The sequence below is a fragment of the Hylobates moloch genome, unplaced genomic scaffold (genome assembly GCF_009828535.3).
Source record: "Hylobates moloch isolate HMO894 unplaced genomic scaffold, HMol_V3 SCAFFOLD_9, whole genome shotgun sequence".
Taxonomy (NCBI): domain Eukaryota; kingdom Metazoa; phylum Chordata; class Mammalia; order Primates; family Hylobatidae; genus Hylobates; species Hylobates moloch.
The window spans coordinates 38,876,530-38,882,542 of NW_026652284.1; positions in this window are offsets into that span (position 1 = coordinate 38,876,530).

Sequence of the window (6,013 nt, forward strand, 5' to 3'; positions counted from 1 at the left end):
ATGGGTCCCTATTTGTCTACACCAAACTTCAGTGTACGCTGGCGTTACCCAGACAATTTATTCAGGCAATTTCCTGTCCTCCCTCATTCCCAGTTTCAGCTTCAGTTGTCTGGGACAGGGCCTGAAGATTCGTATTTCCAGCAAGTTTCCAGGTGATCCTGTTTCTACCGGGATTTCTGTTATTTGCCATCCATAATATCTTAAATAATACAATAGGTGAATTCCAAAAATGTTCTGTTATACTCAGGAGGTGAAACTCTCCTTGTGCCAGGGAGGTGGGTAGGAGGAAGGGACAAGGGGAGTGGATTTGCTTTAGAGCAGTGGGTCTCAACCTTGACTGCACATCAGAATCACCTAGAGATCTTTAAAAAAGTACAGAGACCTACCCTGACGCTCAGAAAATTCTGGTTTCATAGATTCATTCATTCAACTGAAATTCTATTACAACTCCCCACATGATTCTAATGGGTATTCAGAGCTGAAAATCACTGCTCTGTAAAATAAGAGATGTTTCCTAATATTGGAGTGTGTGTGTGTGTGCAAGCACACGTGCCTATATGCATGGATTTTGCAGGAAGAGACTGGAGGCTGGTTAACCTAAACTTTTGCTGCTTTTATAATGGCAGCAGACTCCCTCATGGGTATTGGCCTGGCTGGCTCATGGATTCAAACAGCTTTTAGGAAAGTCAGCCTCCCTGAGTCATGCATCCCCAAATAGACAACATTGTCCAGTTTTGCATACTACTATAAACTAAATATTTGTGTGCCTCTAAGATACACATGTTGAAACCTAATCCCCAAGGTGATGGTATTAGGAAGTGGGCTCTGGGAGGTGATTAGGTCATAAGGGCAGAACCCTCATGAATAGGATAAGTGCTCTCTTAAAGAAGACCCCAGAGAGCCCCCTTGCCCTCTCCACTATGTGAGCACACATCAAAAAGGTGACATTTATGAACCAGTAAGCAGGCCCTCACCAGACACCAAATCTGCCAGTGTCTTGATCTTGGACTTCCCAGCCTTTGAAACTGTGAGAAATAAATTTCTGTTGTTTGTAAGCCACCTAGTTTATGATATTTTTGTTATAACAGCCCAAATGGAATAAGACACATGCTAAGCCAAGGGGCTAATCCTGCTCAGCTCAAGTAGGAAGCTTGAGTGATGAGCAGGAAAGGGGGAAGTAAAGAAAAAACAGCAAATTATAAAGTACACAATTAAGATTAATTTAAATGAAAGCAATATTGGCCTAACATATAAGATCAATACACTTTAGACTTGAATAATTATAGCTAATAAGATACTTCTTGTGCTCCAGGCACAATGCTTATTGCCATTTTTAGTGCTTATGTCTATTACCTAATTAATTCCTCTTAATAAGCTTTAAAAATATGCTACTTTTATCATTATCATTTTATAGATGAGATCACTGAAGCTCAGAGAGGTTAGTCATGGGCCCAATACCTCACGGCCAAGAGTGGGAGAGCTAGGATGTAGAACTCGGCAGTCCAGGGTCTGTGAGATCAACCACTGTGCTACATGCTGTCCCTCTGTTCATATTAACATTTAAGATATTTAACTTATTGGCCCTCACAAAGAAAAAGCAGAAACAGGCTACATGGTAATCTCCATCGGGGATCAGCAAAACAGCCTTGAAGAACTTCATCTGTGACCACTCCCCTCAACCTTAGTTTATTCCTCCCTCTCACTTATCTTCCCTTTTAGTCTAACACTCCTTCCCCGACCCTGAGGCCCCTCTCCATAGTGTAAGGATCATTGGTAACAGAGAGCTTCTCAGATCTTAGAGAGAAAAGTCCCTTTCAGATAGCTCAGCATTTTCTCCTAGCTGATGTGAACCTCAAATAAGAGGACTCTAGGTGAAGGCTGTTAGAAATGTGCCTGGCTCAGCTGGGTGTGGTGACTCAGGCCTGTAATCCCAGCTCTTTGGGAGGCCAAGGTGGGCAGATCACTTGAGGTTAGGAGTTTGAGACCAGCCTGGTCAACAAGGCGAAAACTTGTCTCTACCAAAATACAAAAATTAACCAGGTATGGTGGCAGACACCTGTAATCCCAGCTACTTGGAAGACCGAGGCAGGAAAATCACTTCAACCCAGAAGGCAGAGGTTGCAGTGAGCCAAGATTCCGCCACTGCACCCAGCCTGGGTGACAGAGTGACACTCTGTCTCAGAAAAAAAGAAATATACCTTGCACGAGGTGAATGCCCCATGACTCAGGTGTTTCTTGAATCCAGGGCTTTTACTCAAGGATGAGAGAACTCTCCCTCTGTCAGTGTGGCGCAGTGTCATGCATGGGAGCTTTTGTTTCAGACTCACAGTGGCTTAAATCCCACCTTCTGCCTTCAGCAAGCTACTTTGTCTCTCCAAGCCTCCAATTCCCTGTCTAGAAAGTGGGGCTAGCAACGGGTTTCAGGAATTAGTCGTGAGGAATGAATGGGAACACAGGTAAAGCATTTGGCATGAGGCAAATGGTCAGTAAGGGCAAGGGACATCGTTTTGAATGTCAATCTCACAAGAGGAGGAACACTGTTTTGTTCTCTATTTCCATTGACAGTGCCTGGCGTGGAAGAGGTACTCAATAAAGATTTTTGAAAGAATTAATGAGTGAGTAGATGAGACAAACCACTTAGCTGTGGAGCTTTAACTTACTCATTGAAATTCAGGGAAACTTGACCTAAATAGACATTTCTCAAGAGGTACATGAAAAGTGCTCAGCATCATCAATCATCAAAAACGATGTAAGGTAAGTGCTGGGAGGATGTGCAGAAAAGGGAACCTTTGCACACGGTTGGTGGAAATGTAAATTACTGTAGCTATTATGGAAAACAGCATGGTGGGTCCTTTAAAAATAGAACTACCACATGACTCAGCAATCCCACTGCTGGATATATATCTGAAAGAAATGAAGTCAGTATGTTGAAGAAATGTCTGCACTCTCATGCTATTGTTGCAGCGTTATTCACAATAGCCAAGATAAGGACTCAAACTGAGTGTCTACCAATGAATAAATGCATTAAAAATGTGGTACATGTACACAGTGGAATACTATTCAGCCTTAAAAAAGGAAGTTCTATTACTTGCAAAAACACAGATGAACCTAGAGGACATTATATTAAGTGAAATAAGCCAGGCACAGAAAGACAAATATGGTGTGATCTCATTTACATGTGGAGTGTAAAAAAGTAGAACTCATAAAAACAAAGATTACATGAAATACTCTATATGATAAAATAGGCTTTGTGATAGATGATTTAGCCCAGCTATAGGCTACTGTATAAGTGTTCTCAGCATGTTTAAGGTAAGCTAGGCTAAGCTATGATGTTTGGTAGGTTAGGTATATTAAATGCATTTCCACCTTATATATTCAGTTTATGAGGGGTTTATCTGAATCTAACCCCATCATAAGTTGAAGAGCATCTGTATATGGTATACTTGAAAATTGCTAAGAGGGTAGATTTTAAGTGTTCTCAACACACACAAAAATGATAAGTACTTTAGGTGATGCATATGTTAAATAGCTTGATTTAGCTATTCCATGATGTATCCATATTTCAAAGCATATTGTCTCCTATAAATATATATTTTTTACTTGTCAATTGAAAAATTTTTAAGTAAAATCAAATTTTAAAGTGGATCATAAAAAATTACTAGAAAAATGAAACAAAAACAAAGACATACCAAAAATTCAGGAAACCTAAAAACCGGCTTTCTCAGAAAAGTCACTTCTCTTTGGAACTTAACACAGAATCCCACAGACTCCACTTTCTAAGGGCACTCGTTTTTCGTCTTCACATCACTTCTGGTATTGTATTCTGTGTACTTTATTTTCAAACAGGAAACGCTTCCTCTTCCTACCAGGCTTGCCTCGCTTTCTCCTTACTGCTCCATTGTTCAACTAATCACTTGATTGACTAACAGTATTTTTTGGTCTGGGCCTTCACAGTTTTAGCATTGAAAGTCCTGTGCCCAGGAAAACCCCTCACATCACCCTACTGGGCACCCAGACATCTTTGACTGTAAAAACTTAACTTTTGGGTATCAATTATTCCAATATAAAGTATCTCCAAATGACACTCCTTCTTTTGCAACTGACCTTTGACAGAGAGCGAGATGAGCCTTCTCTCTCACTGTCTCCGTTTAACTATGATCATAACACCAAAAAGGTAAACATGAGAATAACTGTGTCATATTTATGGGAAATAACTACTAATTTACTGGAAGATTTAAAACAAGAATTGTATGAAAACGGTGACTCATGTCCCTTCAAGGTATTTCTTTTTAAGTTGGATTATTTAAACAGGAGAGAATGTGACAAAATGCTTATAACGAGGCAAATAGCAGCAAGTTCTCATGAAAATGTAATGGTGTGGTTTCAGCTCAGGGTACATCAAAGGACTGCTGGAAATGTGATTATATAGCTTCCCAGAATCAGATTTTACAGCTGTGTACCTGATCAGAAATATTATAAGACCTCAACATATTAAAAAAAAAAAAGCATTTCTCACCTAATCCTGGAAGGGCTAATTCCTCACATCCAAAAGGACTTCATTCTTAATGAGAATTAATTCAAAATAGCACTGCTGGTCTATGGTAGAATCAATCTACTTTGCTCATTTATTAGGACACATCTACACTGCTAAGGACACATGCAAACATTGTCCACCTATTGACAATACAGCTTTGTCTTGTAGTGTGCCTTCCAACTACTTGGATATTGTCAGTTAAAATCAGTCCTTGATATAATGTTGAACTATTTCTGAAAAGCTAAACTTAACACTGAAGCTGAACAAGAAAAAAGCATGTTTTTGTAATATAGCAGGTGTTCTTCATATAATTCTGAAACCCCGGATCATCAGAAAGGAACTCTTATTCATTCAAATTACATTCTAAAGGGAAACTGTCATTACTGCAGCTGCACCATCCTCTTTAGACCCCATTGCCTTCCGATGTCCTTGCCGGATGGGTGTGAGTTATCACTGCTGACACCAAATAGCAACCAGTTATCTTTCCCCCAGTTTGACCCTCTACCCTCCCCAGCCTCAGTGTTAAAATGAAGAGTTGATGTTACAGGACAGCTTACATGATTGCCAGTGAACACAAGATGATTTTGATCTTAAAAATCATTATAAGGAAGACTCCAGGATTATTTTTCATTCACTCTAAATTTTATTGATTTCAAGGGCAAATAGTTCAGTCACAAATGCTGCTCCAAGAAAACATCAAGATACAAAGTGGAGGATTTAATACTTCTTCACCACTCAGGTTCCACAAAGTCAGCTATGTGCAAAATTAAAGTGCTCATGTGAGAAAAATACCTTCTAGTTTTAAGGGCCAAGGCTGAAGTTGGAAAACTTTCAGTGTTTGAAAAGTTTGTTTTAATTTTTTTTTAATTTCATTAGTGTCTTGCAAGGCAAGAACACAGTCAATTTTCTGAAACAATTTTTAATAATACCTTTGAACAATAAATTGTGGGCTGACTTTCCTTTAAAAAGTGACATTTATTATTCGCTAATTAATTCAGCGATCTTGAAAAGAGCCAGTAGGTTTTATAAAAATAATTATATGACTGGCTTGTCCTTTTTTGTTTCTGGAGCATATTAATTTTACTTTAGTATGCATCTCTGCTCCATTTGCAACACTTCTAATACTGAAACAAGCATAATGATTATGTTCACTGTAGTCAAAGTTAGGTGGTATCGTCCAAGCATCTCAAACTGGAAATTCAGAATTCGTTTTTTTTCTCCTTAAAAAGCTTATATAAAATGTCTTGACAAATAAGCAAAGATGACTTTGCCGTGGTAACATTAGAAACCCAACGGTTACACCATCTTTCCTGGTATAATTGGAAGTAGTGGACATACTTTGTTCAGTGCACTACATTTAGCAATTACTACCCAGGAGTAAGCACTACCATGAAAGGCAGATGCACCCTGGGGATTAATGACAGCACAGGAGTTGCCAATAAACTGAGTTGAAGCCCAAATTCTACTAATTCCAACTAA